This window comes from Oncorhynchus mykiss, chromosome 15 (genome assembly GCF_057628025.1).
Source record: "Oncorhynchus mykiss isolate SJ-2025 chromosome 15, ASM5762802v1, whole genome shotgun sequence".
NCBI classification, from domain to species: domain Eukaryota; kingdom Metazoa; phylum Chordata; class Actinopteri; order Salmoniformes; family Salmonidae; genus Oncorhynchus; species Oncorhynchus mykiss.
In genome coordinates this window covers 44500902-44521832 of record NC_143036.1, presented here as the reverse complement: position 1 = coordinate 44521832, position 20931 = coordinate 44500902, and the positions used below count along the sequence as shown (strand labels likewise).

Genomic DNA, 20931 nt, shown 5'->3' with positions numbered 1-20931 from the left:
TTGTTTGACCATCTCAGTTTTGCTCTACGACCCCCACAAGGGTCACGACACTCGTCTGAAGGTAATCTATGTACCGGTTAAAATGACAGATTTTTTAACCAAGGAAGAAATGAATAAATGCTGTGCGATGCTGAACCCACGAGTGCAGAGCACAATGGATTAGCAATCCATTGCCTTTATCACTCATCCACCTTGGTCTGCACTCCAAACTGTTGCCCAAGAACCGCCTCTTTCAGATTGTTAAAGGCTCTACACATGGGCTCGTCCGGGATTTGAACCCGGGACCTCTCGCACCCGAAGCGAGAATCATACCCCTAGACCAACGAGCCGTTTTATCAAAGGCATTTTTATTGCAGTCGCCAGTAATGACGGTGAGGATTTGGATTGACAGGTCGATGGTGCCAGGCCACAGTGAATAACGTGAGTGTTGGTGGTATACTTGTGAGCATAGCTGTCTTCCAAGCAGTTGACCAGGTTTTAGTTCAAATACTCTGTAATTCATCAGATTCAATCTTCATTAGCTGTAACAGCAAGAAACAAATGAAGAAAGAGCTAATGTAGATTAAAAAAATTAAAAAGTAGACATCAAAATCAATTGGATCTCATTTCATTTGATCCGATTGACGCACCGGTACATGAATAAAATAAAAAATCCCCATTGGAATCTGTCTGTTTTAAACTAGAAATGTCACTTTTTTTGCACTGGCTGCTTCTCAAACCTTCATAACCGCTGATGTCACACCTCTGCATCTTTGGTGAAATGCGGCAGAGCGAGAACAATGTTTGTCAAAACATGACACATCCCGAAAATCAGTCTTCTCATACAAATGGCTGTAGCTTCCGAACGGTTTGACCTACAAAATTGTTTGACCATTCCATGGAAAGGGGAGACACTCACAAACACAATGTCGTTCTCAGTTTTGCTCTACGACCCCCACAAGGGTCACGACACTCGTCTGAAGGTAATCTATGTACCGGTTAAAATGATAGATTTTTTAACCAAGGAAGAAATGAATAAATGCTGTGCGATGCTGAACCCACGAGTGCAGAGCACAATGGATTAGCAATCCATTGCCTTTATCACTCATCCACCTTGGTCTGCACTCCAAACTGTTGCCCAAGAACCGCCTCTTTCAGATTGTTAAAGGCTCTACACATGCGCTCGTCCGGGATTTGAACCCAGGACCTCTCGCACCCGAAGCGAGAATCATACCCCTAGACCAACGAGCCGTTTTATCAAAGGCATTTTTATTGCAGTCGCCAGTAATGACGGTGAGGATTTGGATTGACAGGTCGATGGTGCCAGGCCACAGTGAATAACGTGAGTGTTGGTGGTATACTTGTGAGCATAGCTGTCTTCCAAGCAGTTGACCAGGTTTTAGTTCAAATACTCTGTAATTCATCAGATTCAATCTTCATTAGCTGTAACAGCAAGAAACAAATGAAGAAAGAGCTAATGTAGATTTAAAAAATTCAAAAGTAGACATCAAAATCAATTGGATCTCATTTCATTTGATCCGATTGACGCACCGGTACATGAATAAAATAAAAAATCCCCATTGGAATCTGTCTGTTTTAAACTAGAAATGTCACTTTTTTTGCAATGGCTGCTTCTCAAACCTTCATAACCGCTGATGTCACACCTCTGCATCTTTGGTGAAATGCGGCAGAGCGAGAACAATGTTTGTCAAAACATGACACATCCCGAAAATCAGTCTTCTCATACAAATGGCTGTAGCTTCCGAATGGTTTGACCTACAAAATTGTTTGACCATCTCAGTTTTGCTCTACGACCCCCACAAGGGTCACGACACTCGTCTGAAGGTAATCTATGTACCGGTTAAAATGACAGATTTTTTAACCAAGGAAGAAATGAATAAATGCTGTGCGATGCTGAACCCACGAGTGCAGAGCACAATGGATTAGCAATCCATTGCCTTTATCACTCATCCACCTTGGTCTGCACTCCAAACTGTTGCCCAAGAACCGCCTCTTTCAGATTGTTAAAGGCTCTACACATGGGCTCGTCCGGGATTTGAACCCGGGACCTCTCGCACCCGAAGCGAGAATCATACCCCTAGACCAACGAGCCGTTTTATCAAAGGCATTTTTATTGCAGTCGCCAGTAATGACGGTGAGGATTTGGATTGACAGGTCGATGGTGCCAGGCCACAGTGAATAACGTGAGTGTTGGTGGTATACTTGTGAGCATAGCTGTCTTCCAAGCAGTTGACCAGGTTTTAGTTCAAATACTCTGTAATTCATCAGATTCAATCTTCATTAGCTGTAACAGCAAGAAACAAATGAAGAAAGAGCTAATGTAGATTAAAAAAATTAAAAAGTAGACATCAAAATCAATTGGATCTCATTTCATTTGATCCGATTGACGCACCGGTACATGAATAAAATAAAAAATCCCCATTGGAATCTGTCTGTTTTAAACTAGAAATGTCACTTTTTTTGCACTGGCTGCTTCTCAAACCTTCATAACCGCTGATGTCACACCTCTGCATCTTTGGTGAAATGCGGCAGAGCGAGAACAATGTTTGTCAAAACATGACACATCCCGAAAATCAGTCTTCTCATACAAATGGCTGTAGCTTCCGAACGGTTTGACCTACAAAATTGTTTGACCATTCCATGGAAAGGGGAGACACTCACAAACACAATGTCGTTCTCAGTTTTGCTCTACGACCCCCCACAAGGGTCACGACACTCGTCTGAAGGTAATCTATGTACCGGTTAAAATGATAGATTTTTAAACCAAGGAAGAAATGAATAAATGCTGTGCGATGCTGAACCCACGAGTGCAGAGCACAATGGATTAGCAATCCATTGCCTTTATCACTCATCCACCTTGGTCTGCACTCCAAACTGTTGCCCAAGAACCGCCTCTTTCAGATTGTTAAAGGCTCTACACATGCGCTCGTCCGGGATTTGAACCCAGGACCTCTCGCACCCGAAGCGAGAATCATACCCCTAGACCAACGAGCCGTTTTATCAAAGGCATTTTTATTGCAGTCGCCAGTAATGACGGTGAGGATTTGGATTGACAGGTCGATGGTGCCAGGCCACAGTGAATAACGTGAGTGTTGGTGGTATACTTGTGAGCATAGCTGTCTTCCAAGCAGTTGACCAGGTTTTAGTTCAAATACTCTGTAATTCATCAGATTCAATCTTCATTAGCTGTAACAGCAAGAAACAAATGAAGAAAGAGCTAATGTAGATTTAAAAAATTCAAAAGTAGACATCAAAATCAATTGGATCTCATTTCATTTGATCCGATTGACGCACCGGTACATGAATAAAATAAAAAATCCCCATTGGAATCTGTCTGTTTTAAACTAGAAATGTCACTTTTTTTGCACTGGATGCTTCTCAAACCTTCATAACCGCTGATGTCACACCTCTGCATCTTTGGTGAAATGCGGCAGAGCGAGAACAATGTTTGTCAAAACATGACACATCCCGAAAATCAGTCTTCTCATACAAATGGCTGTAGCTTCCGAACGGTTTGACCTACAAAATTGTTTGACCATCTCAGTTTTGCTCTACGACCCCCACAAGGGTCACGACACTCGTCTGAAGGTAATCTATGTACCGGTTAAAATGATAGATTTTTTAACCAAGGAAGAAATGAATAAATGCTGTGCGATGCTGAACCCACGAGTGCAGAGCACAATGGATTAGCAATCCATTGCCTTTATCACTCATCCACCTTGGTCTGCACTCCAAACTGTTGCCCAAGAACCGCCTCTTTCAGATTGTTAAAGGCTCTACACATGGGCTCGTCCGGGATTTGAACCCTGGACCTCTCGCACCCGAAGCGAGAATCATACCCCGAGACCAACGAGCCGTTTTATCAAAGGCATTTTTATTGTAGTCGCCAGTAATGACGGTGAGGATTTGGATTGACAGGTCGATGGTGCCAGGCCACAGTGAATAACGTGAGTGTTGGTGGTATACTTGTGAGCATAGCTGTCTTCCAAGCAGTTGACCAGGTTTTAGTTCAAATACTCTGTAATTCATCAGATTCAATCTTCATTAGCTGTAACAGCAAGAAACAAATGAAGAAAGAGCTAATGTAGATTAAAAAAATTAAAAAGTAGACATCAAAATCAATTGGATCTCATTTCATTTGATCCGATTGACACACCGGTACATGAATAAAATAAAAAATCCCCATTGGAATCTGTCTGTTTTAAACTAGAAATGTCACTTTTTTTGCACTGGCTGCTTCTCAAACCTTCATAACCGCTGATGTCACACCTCTGCATCTTTGGTGAAATGCGGCAGAGCGAGAACAATGTTTGTCAAAACATGACACATCCCGAAAATCAGTCTTCTCATACAAATGGCTGTAGCTTCCGAACGGTTTGACCTACAAAATTGTTTGACCATTCCATGGAAAGGGGAGACTCTCACAAACACAATGTCGTTCTCAGTTTTGCTCTATGACCCCCACAAGGGTCACGACACTCGTCTGAAGGTAATCTATGTTCCGGTTAAAATGATAGATTTTTTAACCAAGGAAGAAATGCTGTGCGATGCTGAACCCACGAGTGCAGAGCACAATGGATTAGCAATCCATTGCCTTTATCACTCATCCACCTTGGTCTGCACTCCAAACTGTTGCCCAAGAACCGCCTCTTTCAGATTGTTAAAGGCTCTACACATGGGCTCGTCCGGGATTTGAACCCGGGACCTCTCGCACCCGAAGCGAGAATCATATCCCGAGACCAACAAGCCGTTTTATCAAAGGCATTTTTATTGCAGTCGCCAGTAATGATGGTGAGGATTTGGATTGACAGGTCGATGGTGCCAGGCCACAGTGAATAACGTGAGTGTTGGTGGTATACTTGTGAGCATAGCTGTCTTCCAAGCAGTTGACCAGGTTTTAGTTCAAATACTCTGTAATTCATCAGATTCAATCTTCATTAGCTGTAACAGCAAGAAACAAATGAAGAAAGAGCTAATGTAGATTAAAAAAATTCAAAAGTAGACATCAAAATCAATTGGATCTCATTTCATTTGATCCGATTGACGCACCGGTACATGAATAAAATAAAAAATCCCCATTGGAATCTGTCTGTTTTAAACTAGAAATGTCACTTTTTTTGCACTGGATGCTTCTCAAACCTTCATAACCGCTGATGTCACACCTCTGCATCTTTGGTGAAATGCGGCAGAGCGAGAACAATGTTTGTCAAAACATGACACATCCCGAAAATCAGTCTTCTCATACAAATGGCTGTAGCTTCCGAACGGTTTGACCTACAAAATTGTTTGACCATCTCAGTTTTGCTCTACGACCCCCACAAGGGTCACGACACTCGTCTGAAGGTAATCTATGTACCGGTTAAAATGACAGATTTTTTAACCAAGGAAGAAATGAATAAATGCTGTGCAATGCTGAACCCACGAGTGCAGAGCACAATGGATTAGCAATCCATTGCCTTTATCACTCATCCACCTTGGTCTGCACTCCAAACTGTTGACCAAGAACCACCTCTTTCAGATTGGTAAAGGCTCTACACATGGGCTCGTCCAGGATTTGAAACCGGGACCTCTCGCACCCGAAGCGAGAATCATACCCCTAGACCAACGAGCCGTTTTATCAAAGGCATTTTTATTGCAGTCGCCAGTAATGACGGTGAGGATTTGGATTGACAGGTCGATGGTGCCAGGCCACAGTGAATAACGTGAGTGTTGGTGGTATACTTGTGAGCATAGCTGTCTTCCAAGCAGTTGACCAGGTTTTAGTTCAAATACTCTGTAATTCATCAGATTCAATCTTCATTAGCTGTAACAGCAAGAAACAAATGAAGAAAGAGCTAATGTAGATTAAAAAAATTCAAAAGTAGACATCAAAATCAATTGGATCTCATTTCATTTGATCCGATTGACGCACCGGTACATGAATAAAATAAAAAATCCCCATTGGAATCTGTCTGTTTTAAACTAGAAATGTCACTTTTTTTGCACTGGATGCTTCTCAAACCTTCATAACCGCTGATGTCACACCTCTGCATCTTTAGAAATGCGGCAGAGCGAGAACAATGTTTGTCAAAACATGACACATCCCGAAAATCAGTCTTCTCATACAAATGGCTGTAGCTTCCGAACGGTTTGACCTACAAAATTGTTTGACCATCTCAGTTTTGCTCTACGACCCCCACAAGGGTCACGACACTCGTCTGAAGGTAATCTATGTACCGGTTAAAATGACCGATTTTTTAACCAAGGAAGAAATGAATAAATGCTGTGCGATGCTGAACCCACGAGTGCAGAGCACAATAGATCAGCAATCCATTGCCTTTATCACTCATCCACCTTGGTCTGCACTCCAAACTGTTGCCCAAGAACCACCTCTTTCAGATTGGTAAAGGCTCTACACATGGGCTCGTCCAGGATTTGAACCCGGGACCTCTCGCACCCGAAGCGAGAATCATACCCCTAGACCAACGAGCCGTTTTATCAAAGGCATTTTTATTGCAGTCGCCAGTAATGACGGTGAGGATTTGGATTGACAGGTCGATGGTGCCAGGCCACAGTGAATAACGTGAGTGTTGGTGGTATACTTGTGAGCATAGCTGTCTTCCAAGCAGTTGACCAGGTTTTAGTTCAAATACTCTGTAATTCATCTGCTGAGTCTTTCAGATTCAATCTTCATTAGCTGTAACAGCAAGAAACAAATGAAGAAAGAGCTAATGTAGATTAAAAAAATTAAAAAGTAGACATCAAAATCAATTGGATCTCATTTCATTTGATCCGATTGACGCACCGGTACATGAATAAAATAAAAAATCCCCATTGGAATCTGTCTGTTTTAAACTAGAAATGTCACTTTTTTTGCACTGGATGCTTCTCAAACCTTCATAACCGCTGATGTCACACCTCTGCATCTTTGGTGAAATGCGGCAGAGCGAGAACAATGTTTGTCAAAACATGACACATCCCGAAAATCAGTCTTCTCATACAAATGGCTGTAGCTTCCGAACGGTTTGACCTACAAAATTGTTTGACCATCTCAGTTTTGCTCTACGACCCCCACAAGGGTCACGACACTCGTCTGAAGGTAATCTATGTACCGGTTAAAATGACAGATTTTTTAACCAAGGAAGAAATGAATAAATGCTGTGCGATGCTGAACCCACAAGTGCAGAGCACAATGGATTAGCAATCCATTGCCTTTATCACTCATCCACCTTGGTCTGCACTCCAAACTGTTGCCCAAGAACCGCCTCTTTCAGATTGTTAAAGGCTCTACACATGGGCTCATCCGGGATTTGAACCCGGGACCTCTAGCACCCGAAGCGAGAATCATACCCCTAGACCAACAAGCCGTTTTATCAAAGGCATTTTTATTGCAGTCGCCAGTAATGACGGTGAGGATTTGGATTGACAGGTCGATGGTGCCAGGCCACAGTGAATAACGTGAGTGTTGGTGGTATACTTGTGAGCATAGCTGTCTTCCAAGCAGTTGACCAGGTTTTAGTTCAAATACTCTGTAATTCATCTGCTGAGTCTTTCAGATTCAATCTTCATTAGCTGTAACAGCAAGAAACAAATGAAGAAAGAGCTAATGTAGATTAAAAAATTAAAAAGTAGACATCAAAATCAATTGGATCTCATTTCATTTGATCCGATTGACGCACCGGTACATTAATAAAATAAAAAATCCCCATTGGAATCTGTCTGTTTTAAACTAGAAATGTCACTTTTTTTGCACTGGATGCTTCTCAAACCTTCATAACCGCTGATGTCACACCTCTGCATCTTTGGTGAAATGCGGCAGAGCGAGAACAATGTTTGTCAAAACATGACACATCCCGAAAATCAGTCTTCTCATACAAATGGCTGTAGCTTCCGAACGGTTTGACCTACAAAATTGTTTGACCATCTCAGTTTTGCTCTACGACCCCCACAAGGGTCACGACACTCGTCTGAAGGTAATCTATGTACCGGTTAAAATGACAGATTTTTTAACCAAGGAAGAAATGAATAAATGCTGTGCGATGCTGAACCCACAAGTGCAGAGCACAATGGATTAGCAATCCATTGCCTTTATCACTCATCCACCTTGGTCTGCACTCCAAACTGTTGCCCAAGAACCGCCTCTTTCAGATTGTTAAAGGCTCTACACATGGGCTCATCCGGGATTTGAACCCGGGACCTCTCGCACCCGAAGCGAGAATCATACCCCTAGACCAACAAGCCGTTTTATCAAAGGCATTTTTATTGCAGTCGCCAGTAATGACGGTGAGGATTTGGATTGACAGGTCGATGGTGCCAGGCCACAGTGAATAACGTGAGTGTTGGTGGTATACTTGTGAGCATAGCTGTCTTCCAAGCAGTTGACCAGGTTTTAGTTCAAATACTCTGTAATTCATCTGCTGAGTCTTTCAGATTCAATCTTCATTAGCTGTAACAGCAAGAAACAAATGAAGAAAGAGCTAATGTAGATTAAAAAATTAAAAAGTAGACATCAAAATCAATTGGATCTCATTTCATTTGATCCGATTGACGCACCGGTACATGAATAAAATAAAAAATCCCCATTGGAATCTGTCTGTTTTAAACTAGAAATGTCACTTTTTTTGCACTGGATGCTTCTCAAACCTTCATAACCGCTGATGTCACACCTCTGCATCTTTGGTGAAATGCGGCAGAGCGAGAACAATGTTTGTCAAAACATGACACATCCCGAAAATCAGTCTTCTCATACAAATGGCTGTAGCTTCCGAACGGTTTGACCATCTCAGTTTTGCTCTACGACCCCCACAAGGGTCACGACACTCGTCTGAAGGTAATCTATGTAACGGTTAAAATGATAGATTTTTTAACCAAGGAAGAAATTAATAAATGCTGTGCGATGCTGAACCCACAAGTGCAGAGCACAATGGATTAGCAATCCATTGCCTTTATCACTCATCCACCTTGGTCTGCACTCCAAACTGTTGCCCAAGAACCGCCTCTTTCAGATTGGTAAAGGCTCTACACATGGGCTCGTCCGGGATTTGAACCCAGGACCTCTCGCACCCGAAGCGAGAATCATACCCCTAGACCAACGAGCCGTTTTATCAAAGGCATTTTTATTGCAGTCGATGGTGCCAGGCCACAGTGAATAACGTGAGTGTTGGTGGTATACTTGTGAGCATAGCTGTCTTCCAAGCAGTCGACCAGGTTTTAGTTCAAATACTCTGTAATTCATCTGCTGAGTCTTTCAGATTCAATCTTCATTAGCTGTAACAGCAAGAAACAAATGAAGAAAGAGCTAATGTAGATTAAAAAAATTAAAAAGTAGACATCAAAATCAATTGGATCTCATTTCATTTGATCCGATTGACGCACCGGTACATGAATAAAATAAAAAATCCCCATTGGAATCTGTCTGTTTTAAACTAGAAATGTCACTTTTTTTGCACTGGATGCTTCTCAAACCTTCATAACCGCTGATGTCACACCTCTGCATCTTTGGTGAAATGCGGCAGAGCGAGAACAATGTTTGTCAAAACATGACACATCCCGAAAATCAGTCTTCTCATACAAATGGCTGTAGCTTCCGAACGGTTTGACCTACAAAATTGTTTGACCATCTCAGTTTTGCTCTACGACCCCCACAAGGGTCACGACACTCGTCTGAAGGTAATCTATGTACCGGTTAAAATGACAGATTTTTTAACCAAGGAAGAAATTAATAAATGCTGTGCGATGCTGAACCCACGAGTGCAGAGCACAATGGATTAGCAATCCATTGCCTTTATCACTCATCCACCTTGGTCTGCACTCCAAACTGTTGCCCAAGAACCGCCTCTTTCAGATTGTTAAAGGCTCTACACATGGGCTCGTCCGGGATTTGAACCCGGGACCTCTCACACCCGAAGCGAGAATCATACCCCTAGACCAACGAGCCGTTTTATCAAAGGCATTTTTATTGCAGTCGCCAGTAATGACGGTGAGGATTTGGATTGACAGGTCGATGGTGCCAGGCCACAGTGAATAACGTGAGTGTTGGTGGTATACTTGTGAGCATAGCTGTCTTCCAAGCAGTCGACCAGGTTTTAGTTCAAATACTCTGTAATTCATCTGCTGAGTCTTTCAGATTCAATCTTCATTAGCTGTAACAGCAAGAAACAAATGAAGAAAGAGCTAATGTAGATTAAAAAAATTAAAAAGTAGACATCAAAATCAATTGGATCTCATTTCATTTGATCCGATTGACGCACCGGTACATGAATAAAATAAAAAATCCCCATTGGAATCTGTCTGTTTTAAACTAGAAATGTCACTTTTTTTGCACTGGATGCTTCTCAAACCTTCATAACCGCTGATGTCACACCTCTGCATCTTTGGTGAAATGCGGCAGAGCGAGAACAATGTTTGTCAAAACATGACACATCCCGAAAATCAGTCTTCTCATACAAATGGCTGTAGCTTCCGAACGGTTTGACCTACAAAATTGTTTGACCATTCCATGGAAAGGGGAGACTCTCACAAACACAATGTCGTTCTCAGTTTTGCTCTACGACCCCCACAAGGGTCACGACACTCGTCTGAAGGTAATCTATGTACCGGTTAAAATGACAGATTTTTTAACCAAGGAAGAAATGAATAAATGCTGTGCGATGCTGAACCCACGAGTGCAGAGCACAATGGATTAGCAATCCATTGCCTTTATCACTCATCCACCTTGGTCTGCACTCCAAACTGTTGCCCAAGAACCACCTCTTTCAGATTGTTAAAGGCTCTACACATGGGCTCGTCCGGTATTTGAACCCGGGACCTCTCGCACCCGAAGCGAGAATCATACCCCTAGACCAACGAGCAGTTTTATCAAAGGCATTTTTATTGCAGTCGCCAGTAATGACGGTGAGGATTTGGATTGACAGGTCAATGGTGCCAGGCCACAGTGAATAACGTGAGTGTTGGTGGTATACTTGTGAGCATAGCTGTCTTCCAAGCAGTCGACCAGGTTTTAGTTCAAATACTCTGTAATTCATCTGCTGAGTCTTTCAGATTCAATCTTCATTAGCTGTAACAGCAAGAAACAAATGAAGAAAGAGCTAATGTAGATTAAAAAAATTCAAAAGTAGACATCAAAATCAATTGGATCTCATTTCATTTGATCCGATTGACGCACCGGTACATGAATAAAATAAAAAATCCCCATTGGAATCTGTCTGTTTTAAACTAGAAATGTCACTTTTTTTGCACTGGATGCTTCTCAAACCTTCATAACCGCTGATGTCACACCTCTGCATCTTTGGTGAAATGCGGCAGAGCGAGAACAATGTTTGTCAAAACATGACACATCCCGAAAATCAGTCTTCTCATACAAATGGCTGTAGCTTCCGAACGGTTTGACCTACAAAATTGTTTGACCATCTCAGTTTTGCTCTACGACCCCCACAAGGGTCACGACACTCGTCTGAAGGTAATCTATGTACCGGTTAAAATGATAGATTTTTTAACCAAGGAAGAAATGAATAAATGCTGTGCGATGCTGAACCCACGAGTGCAGAGCACAATGGATTAGCAATCCATTGCCTTTATATCTCATCCACCTTGGTCTGCACTCCAAACTGTTGCCCAAGAACCGCCTCTTTCAGATTGTTAAAGGCTCTACACATGGGCTCGTCCGGGATTTGAACCCAGGACCTCTCGCACCCGAAGAGAGAATCATACCCCTAGACCAACGAGCCGTTTTATCAAAGTCATTTTTATTGCAGTCGCCAGTAATGACGGTGAGGATTTGGATTGACAGGTCGATGGTGCCAGGCCACAGTGAATAACGTGAGTGTTGGTGGTATACTTGTGAGCATAGCTGTCTTCCAAGCAGTTGACCAGGTTTTAGTTCAAATACTCTGTAATTCATCTGCTGAGTCTTTCAGATTCAATCTTCATTAGCTGTAACAGCAAGAAACAAATGAAGAAAGAGCTAATGTAGATTAAAAAAATTCAAAAGTAGACATCAAAATCAATTGGATCTCATTTCATTTGATCCTATTGACGCACCGGTACATGAATAAAATAAAAAATCCCCATTGGAATCTGTCTGTTTTAAACTAGAAATGTCACTTTTTTTGCACTGGATGCTTCTCAAACCTTCATAACCGCTGATGTCACACCTCTGCATCTTTGGTGAAATGCGGCAGAGCGAGAACAATGTTTGTCAAAACATGACACATCCCGAAAATCAGTCTTCTCATACAAATGGCTGTAGCTTCCGAACGGTTTGACCTACAAAATTGTTTGACCATCTCAGTTTTGCTCTACGACCCCCACAAGGGTCACGACACTCGTCTGAAGGTAATCTATGTACCGGTTAAAATGACAGATTTTTTAACCAAGGAAGAAATTAATAAATGCTGTGCGATGCTGAACCCACGAGTGCAGAGCACAATGGATTAGCAATCCATTGCCTTTATCACTCATCCACCTTGGTCTGCACTCCAAACTGTTGCCCAAGAACCGCCTCTTTCAGATTGTTAAAGGCTCTACACATGGGCTCGTCCGGGATTTGAACCCAGGACCTCTCGCACCCGAAGAGAGAATCATACCCCTAGACCAACGAGCCGTTTTATCAAAGTCATTTTTATTGCAGTCGCCAGTAATGACGGTGAGGATTTGGATTGACAGGTCGATGGTGCCAGGCCACAGTGAATAACGTGAGTGTTGGTGGTATACTTGTGAGCATAGCTGTCTTCCAAGCAGTTGACCAGGTTTTAGTTCAAATACTCTGTAATTCATCTGCTGAGTCTTTCAGATTCAATCTTCATTAGCTGTAACAGCAAGAAACAAATGAAGAAAGAGCTAATGTAGATTAAAAAAATTCAAAAGTAGACATCAAAATCAATTGGATCTCATTTCATTTGATCCTATTGACGCACCGGTACATGAATAAAATAAAAAATCCCCATTGGAATCTGTCTGTTTTAAACTAGAAATGTCACTTTTTTTGCACTGGATGCTTCTCAAACCTTCATAACCGCTGATGTCACACCTCTGCATCTTTGGTGAAATGCGGCAGAGCGAGAACAATGTTTGTCAAAACATGACACATCCCGAAAATCAGTCTTCTCATACAAATGGCTGTAGCTTCCGAACGGTTTGACCTACAAAATTGTTTGACCATCTCAGTTTTGCTCTACGACCCCCACAAGGGTCACGACACTCGTCTGAAGGTAATCTATGTACCGGTTAAAATGACAGATTTTTTAACCAAGGAAGAAATGAATAAATTCTGTGCGATGCTGAACCCACGAGTGCAGAGCACAATGGATTAGCAATCCATTGCCTTTATCACTCATCCACCTTGGTCTGCACTCCAAACTGTTGCCCAAGAACCGCCTCTTTCAGATTGTTAAAGGGTGGGCTCGTCCGGGATTTGAACCCGGGACCTCTCGCACCCGAAGCAAGAATCATACCCCTAGACCAACGAGCCGTTTTATCAAAGGCATTTTTATTGCAGTCGCCAGTAATGACGGTGAGGATTTGGATTGACAGGTCGATGGTGCCAGGCCACAGTGAATAACGTGAGTGTTGGTGGTATACTTGTGAGCATAGCTGTCTTCCAAGCAGTCGACCAGGTTTTAGTTCAAATACTCTGTAATTCATCTGCTGAGTCTTTCAGATTCAATCTTCATTAGCTGTAACAGCAAGAAACAAATGAAGAAAGAGCTAATGTAGATTAAAAAAAATAAAAAGTAGACATCAAAATCAATTGGATCTCATTTCATTTGATCCGATTGACGCACCGGTACATGAATAAAATAAAAAATCCCCATTGGAATCTGTCTGTTTTAAACTAGAAATGTCACTTTTTTTGCACTGGATGCTTCTCAAACCTTCATAACCGCTGATGTCACACCTCTGCATCTTTGGTGAAATGCGGCAGAGCGAGAACAATGTTTGTCAAAACATGACACATCCCGAAAATCAGTCTTCTCATACAAATGGCTGTAGCTTCCGAACGGTTTGACCTACAAAATTGTTTGACCATCTCAGTTTTGCTCTACGACCCCCACAAGGGTCACGACACTCGTCTGAAGGTAATCTATGTACCGGTTAAAATGATAGATTTTTTAACCAAGGAAGAAATGAATAAATGCTGTGCGATGCTGAACCCACGAGTGCAGAGCACAATGGATTAGCAATCCATTGCCTTTATCACTCATCCACCTTGGTCTGCACTCCAAACTGTTGCCCAAGAACCGCCTCTTTCAGATTGTTAAAGGCTCTACACATGGGCTCGTCCGGGATTTGAACCCAGGACCTCTCGCACCCGAAGAGAGAATCATACCCCTAGACCAACGAGCCGTTTTATCAAAGTCATTTTTATTGCAGTCGCCAGTAATGACGGTGAGGATTTGGATTGACAGGTCGATGGTGCCAGGCCACAGTGAATAACGTGAGTGTTGGTGGTATACTTGTGAGCATAGCTGTCTTCCAAGCAGTTGACCAGGTTTTAGTTCAAATACTCTGTAATTCATCTGCTGAGTCTTTCAGATTCAATCTTCATTAGCTGTAACAGCAAGAAACAAATGAAGAAAGAGCTAATGTAGATTAAAAAAATTCAAAAGTAGACATCAAAATCAATTGGATCTCATTTCATTTGATCCTATTGACGCACCGGTACATGAATAAAATAAAAAATCCCCATTGGAATCTGTCTGTTTTAAACTAGAAATGTCACTTTTTTTGCACTGGATGCTTCTCAAACCTTCATAACCGCTGATGTCACACCTCTGCATCTTTGGTGAAATGCGGCAGAGCGAGAACAATGTTTGTCAAAACATGACACATCCCGAAAATCAGTCTTCTCATACAAATGGCTGTAGCTTCCGAACGGTTTGACCTACAAAATTGTTTGACCATCTCAGTTTTGCTCTACGACCCCCACAAGGGTCACGACACTTGTCTGAAGGTAATCTATGTACCGGTTAAAATGACAGATTTTTTAACCAAGGAAGAAATTAATAAATGCTGTGCGATGCTGAACCCACGAGTGCAGAGCACAATGGATTAGCAATCCATTGCCTTTATCACTCATCCACCTTGGTCTGCACTCCAAACTGTTGCCCAAGAACCGCCTCTTTCAGATTGTTAAAGGCTGGGCTCGTCCGGGATTTGAACCCGGGACCTCTCGCACCCGAAGCAAGAATCATACCCCTAGACCAACGAGCCGTTTTATCAAAAGCATTTTTATTGCAGTCGCCAGTAATGACGGTGAGGATTTGGATTGACAGGTCGATGGTGCCAGGCCACAGTGAATAACGTGAGTGTTGGTGGTATACTTGTGAGCATAGCTGTCTTCCAAGCAGTCGACCAGGTTTTAGTTCAAATACTCTGTAATTCATCTGCTGAGTCTTTCAGATTCAATCTTCATTAGCTGTAACAGCAAGAAACAAATGAAGAAAGAGCTAATGTAGATTAAAAAAAATAAAAAGTAGACATCAAAATCAATTGGATCTCATTTCATTTGATCCGATTGACGCACCGGTACATGAATAAAATAAAAAATCCCCATTGGAATCTGTCTGTTTTAAACTAGAAATGTCACTTTTTTTGCACTGGATGTTTCTCAAACCTTCATAACCGCTGATGTCACACCTCTGCATCTTTGGTGAAATGCGGCAGAGCGAGAACAATGTTTGTCAAAACATGACACATCCCGAAAATCAGTCTTCTCATACAAATGGCTGTAGCTTCCGAACGGTTTGACCTACAAAATTGTTTGACCATTCCATGGAAAGGGGAGACTCTCACAAACACAATGTCGTTCTCAGTTTTGCTCTACGACCCCCACAAGGGTCACGCCACTCGTCTGAAGGTAATCTATGTACCGGTTAAAATGACAGATTTTTTAACCAAGGAAGAAATGAATAAGGAAGAAATGAATAAATAATAAATAAATAAATCCGAAGCGAGAATCATACCCCTAGACCAACGAGCCGTTTTATCAAAGGCATTTTTATTGCAGTCGCCAGTAATGACGGTGAGGATTTGGATTGACAGGTCGAAGGTGCCAGGCCACAGTGAATAACGTGAGTGTTGGTGGTATACTTGTGAGCATAGCTGTCTTCCAAGCAGTTGACCAGGTTTTAGTTCAAATACTCTGTAATTCATCTGCTGAGTCTTTCAGATTCAATCTTCATTAGCTGTAACAGCAAGAAACAAATGAAGAAAGAGCTAATGTAGATTAAAAAAATTCAAAAGTAGACATCAAAATCAATTGGATCTCATTTCATTTGATCCGATTGACGCACCGGTACATGAATAAAATAAAAAATCCCCATTGGAATCTGTCTGTTTTAAACTAGAAATGTCACTTTTTTTGCACTGGATGCTTCTCAAACCTTCATAACCGCTGATGTCACACCTCTGCATCTTTGGTGAAATGCGGCAGAGCGAGAACAATGTTTGTCAAAACATGACACATCCCGAAAATCAGTCTTCTCATACAAATGGCTGTAGCTTCCGAACGGTTTGACCTACAAAATTGTTTGACCATCTCAGTTTTGCTCTACGACCCCCACAAGGGTCACGACACTCGTCTGAAGGTAATCTATGTACCGGTTAAAATGATAGATTTTTTAACCAAGGAAGAAATGAATAAATGCTGTGCGATGCTGAACCCACGAGTGCAGAGCACAATGGATTAGCAATCCATTGCCTTTATCACTCATCCACCTTGGTCTGCACTCCAAACTGTTGCCCAAGAACCGCCTCTTTCAGATTGTTAAAGGCTCTACACATGGGCTCGTTCGGGATTTGAACCCGGGACCTCTCGCACCCGAAGCGAGAATCATACCCCTAGACCAACGAGCCGTTTTATCAAAGGCATTTTTATTGCAGTCGCCAGTAATGACGGTGAGGATTTGGATTGACAGGTCGATGGTGCCAGGCCACAGTGAATAACGTGAGTGTTGGTGGTATACTTGTGAGCATAGCTGTCTTCCAAGCAGTTGACCAGGTTTTAGTTCAAATACTCTGTAATTCATCTGCTGAGTCTTTCAGATTCAATCTTCATTAGCTGTAACAGCAAGAAACAAATGAAGAAAGAGCTAATGTAGATTAAAAAAATTAAAAAGTAGACATCAAAATCAATTGGATCTCATTTCATTTGATCCGATTGACGCACCGGTACATGAATAAAATAAAAAATCCCCATTGGAATCTGTCTGTTTTAAACTAGAAATGTCACTTTTTTTTGCACTGGATGCTTCTCAAACCTTCATAACTGCTGATGTCACACCTCTGCATCTTTGGTGAAATGCGGCAGAGCGAGAACAATGTTTGTCAAAACATGACACATCCCGAAAATCAGTCTTCTCATACAAATGGCTGTAGCTTCCGAACGGTTTGACCTACAAAATTGTTTGACCATCTCAGTTTTGCTCTACGACCCCCACAAGGGTCACGACACTCGTCTGAAGGTAATCTATGTACCGGTTAAAATGATAGATTTTTTAACCAAGGAAGAAATGAATAAATGCTGTGCGATGCTGAACCCACGAGTGCAGAGCACAATGGATTAGCAATCCATTGCCTTTATCACTCATCCACCTTGGTCTGCACTCCAAACTGTTGCCCAAGAACCGCCTCTTTCAGATTGTTAAAGGCTCTACACATGGGCTCGTCCGGGATTTGAACCCAGGACCTCTCGCACCCGAAGCAAGAATCATACCCCTAGACCAACGAGCCGTTTTATCAAAGGCATTTTTATTGCAGTCGCCAGTAATGACGGTGAGGATTTGGATTGACAGGTCGATGGTGCCAGGCCACAGTGAATAACGTGAGTGTTGGTGGTATACTTGTGAGCATAGCTGTCTTCCAAGCAGTTGACCAGGTTTTAGTTAAAATACTCTGTAATTCATCTGCTGAGTCTTTCAGATTCAATCTTCATTAGCTGTAACAGCAAGAAACAAATGAAGAAAGAGCTAATGTAGATTAAAAAAATTAAAAAGTAGACATCAAAATCAATTGGATCTCATTTCATTTGATCCGATTGACGCACCGGTACATGAATAAAATAAAAAATCCCCAATTGGAATCTGTCTGTTTTAAACTAGAAATGTCACTTTTTTTGCACTGGATGCTTCTCAAACCTTCATAACCGCTGATGTCACACCTCTGCATCTTTGGTGAAATGCGGCAGAGCGAGAACAATGTTTGTCAAAACATGACACATCCCGAAAATCAGTCTTCTCATACAAATGGCTGTAGCTTCCGAACGGTTTGACCTACAAAATTGTTTGACCTTCTCAGTTTTGCTCTACGACCCCCACAAGGGTCACGACACTCGTCTGAAGGTAATCTATGTACCGGTTAAAATGATAGATTTTTTAACCAAGGAAGAAATGAATAAATGCTGTGCGATGCTGAACCCACGAGTGCAGAGCACAATGGATTAGCAATCCATTGCCTTTATCACTCATCCACCTTGGTCTGCACTCCAAACTGTCGCCCAAGAACCGCCTCTTTCAGATTGTTAAAGGCTCTACACATGGGCTCGTCCGGGATTTGAACCCAGGACCTCTCGCACCCGAAGCAAGAATCATACCCCTAGACCAACGAGCCGTTTTATCAAAGGCATTTTTATTGCAGTCGCCAGTAATGACGGTGAGGATTTGGATTGACAGGTCGATGGTGCCAGGCCACAGTGAATAACGTGAGTGTTGGTGGTATACTTGTGAGCATAGCTGTCTTCCAAGCAGTTGACCAGGTTTTAGTTCAAATACTCTGTAATTCATCTGCTGAGTCTTTCAGATTCAATCTTCATTAGCTGTAACAGCAAGAAACAAATGAAGAAAGAGCTAATGTAGATTAAAAAAATTAAAAAGTAGACATCAAAATCAATTGGATCTCATTTCATTTGATCCGATTGACGCACCGGTACATGAATAAAATAAAAAATCCCCAATTGGAATCTGTCTGTTTTAAACTAGAAATGTCACTTTTTTTGCACTGGATGCTTCTCAAACCTTCATAACCGCTGAAGTCACACCTCTGCATCTTTGGTGAAATGCGGCAGAGCGAGAACAATGTTTGTCAAAACATGACACATCCCGAAAATCAGTCTTCTCATACAAATGGCTGTAGCTTCCGAACGGTTTGACCTACAAAATTGTTTGACCATCTCAGTTTTGCTCTACGACCCCCACAAGGGTCACGACACTCGTCTGAAGGTAATCTATGTACCGGTTAAAATGATAGATTTTTTAACCAAGGAAGAAATGAATAAATGCTGTGCGATGCTGAACCCACGAGTGCAGAGCACAATGGATTAGCAATCCATTGCCTTTATCACTCATCCACCTTGGTCTGCACTCCAAACTGTTGCCCAAGAACCGCCTCTTTCAGATTGTTAAAGGCTCTACACATGGGCTCGTCCGGGATTTGAACCCGGGACCTCTCGCACCCGAAGCGAGAATCATACCCCTAGACCAACGAGCCGTTTTATCAAAGGCATTTTTATTGCAGTCGCCAGTAATGACGGTGAGGATTTGGATTGACAGGTCGATGGTGCCAGGCCACAGTGAATAACGTGAGTGTTGGTGGTATACTTGTGAGCATAGCTGTCTTCCAAGCAGTTGACCAGGTTTTAGTTCAAATACTCTGTAATTCATCAGATTCAATCTTCATTAGCTGTAACAGCAAGAAACAAATGAAGAAAGAGCTAATGTAGATTAAAAAAATTAAAAAGTAGACATCAAAATCAATTGGATCTCATTTCATTTGATCCGATTGACGCACCGGTACATGAATAAAATAAAAAATCCCCAATTGGAATCTGTCTGTTTTAAACTAGAAATGTCACTTTTTTTGCACTGGATGCTTCTCAAACCTTCATAACCGCTGAAGTCACACCTCTGCATCTTTGGTGAAATGCGGCAGAGCGAGAACAATGTTTGTCAAAACATGACACATCCCGAAAATCAGTCTTCTCATACAAATGGCTGTAGCTTCCGAACGGTTTGACCTACAAAATTGTTTGACCATCTCAGTTTTGCTCTACGACCCCCACAAGGGTCACGACACTCGTCTGAAGGTAATCTATGTACCGGTTAAAATGATAGATTTTTTAACCAAGGAAGAAATGAATAAATGCTGTGCGATGCTGAACCCACGAGTGCAGAGCACAATGGATTAGCAATCCATTGCCTTTATCACTCATCCACCTTGGTCTGCACTCCAAACTGTTGCCCAAGAACCGCCTCTTTCAGATTGTTAAAGGCTCTACACATGGGCTCGTCCGGGATTTGAACCCGGGACCTCTCGCACCCGAAGCGAGAATCATACCCCTAGACCAACGAGCCGTTTTATCAAAGGCATTTTTATTGCAGTCGCCAGTAATGACGGTGAGGATTTGGATTGACAGGTCGATGGTGCCAGGCCACAGTGAATAACGTGAGTGTTGGTGGTATACTTGTGAGCATAGCTGTCTTCCAAGCAGTTGACCAGGTTTTAGTTCAAATACTCTGTAATTCATCAGATTCAATCTTCATTAGCTGTAACAGCAAGAAACAAATGAAGAAAGAGCTAATGTAGATTAAAAAAATTAAAAAGTAGACATCAAAATCAATTGGATCTCATTTCATTTGATCCGATTGACGCACCGGTACATGAATAAAATAAAAAATCCCCATTGGAATCTGTCTGTTTTAAACTAGAAATGTCACTTTTTTTGCACTGGATGCTTCTCAAACCTTCATAACCGCTGATGTCACACCTCTGCATCTTTGGTGAAATGCGGCAGAGCGAGAACAATGTTTGTCAAAACATGACACATCCCGAAAATCAGTCTTCTCATACAAATGGCTGTAGCTTCCGAACGGTTTGACCTACAAAATTGTTTGACCATTCCATGGAAAGGGGAGACTCTCACAAACACAATGTCGTTCTCAGTTTTGCTCTACGACCCCC

The 20931-nt window shown here is 42.1% G+C and overlaps 5 non-coding genes across 5 annotated transcripts; all 5 read right to left on the bottom strand.

Annotated features, from left to right (window-relative positions):
• Positions 1–257: 257 nt before the first annotated feature.
• Positions 258–329, bottom strand: trnap-cgg (transfer RNA proline (anticodon CGG)). Its single transcript has one exon. It is a non-coding gene; the product is annotated as a tRNA-Pro (tRNA).
• A 1691-nt stretch (positions 330–2020) lies between these two features.
• On the bottom strand, positions 2021–2092 carry trnap-cgg (transfer RNA proline (anticodon CGG)). The gene has a single exon. It is a non-coding gene; the product is annotated as a tRNA-Pro (tRNA).
• A 6913-nt stretch (positions 2093–9005) lies between these two features.
• On the bottom strand, positions 9006–9077 carry trnap-cgg (transfer RNA proline (anticodon CGG)). Its single transcript has one exon. It is a non-coding gene; the product is annotated as a tRNA-Pro (tRNA).
• Positions 9078–19389: 10312 nt separating this feature from the next.
• Positions 19390–19461, bottom strand: trnap-cgg (transfer RNA proline (anticodon CGG)). Its single transcript has one exon. It is a non-coding gene; the product is annotated as a tRNA-Pro (tRNA).
• Positions 19462–20252: 791 nt separating this feature from the next.
• trnap-cgg (transfer RNA proline (anticodon CGG)) lies at positions 20253–20324 on the bottom strand. Its single transcript has one exon. It is a non-coding gene; the product is annotated as a tRNA-Pro (tRNA).
• Positions 20325–20931: the final 607 nt, after the last annotated feature.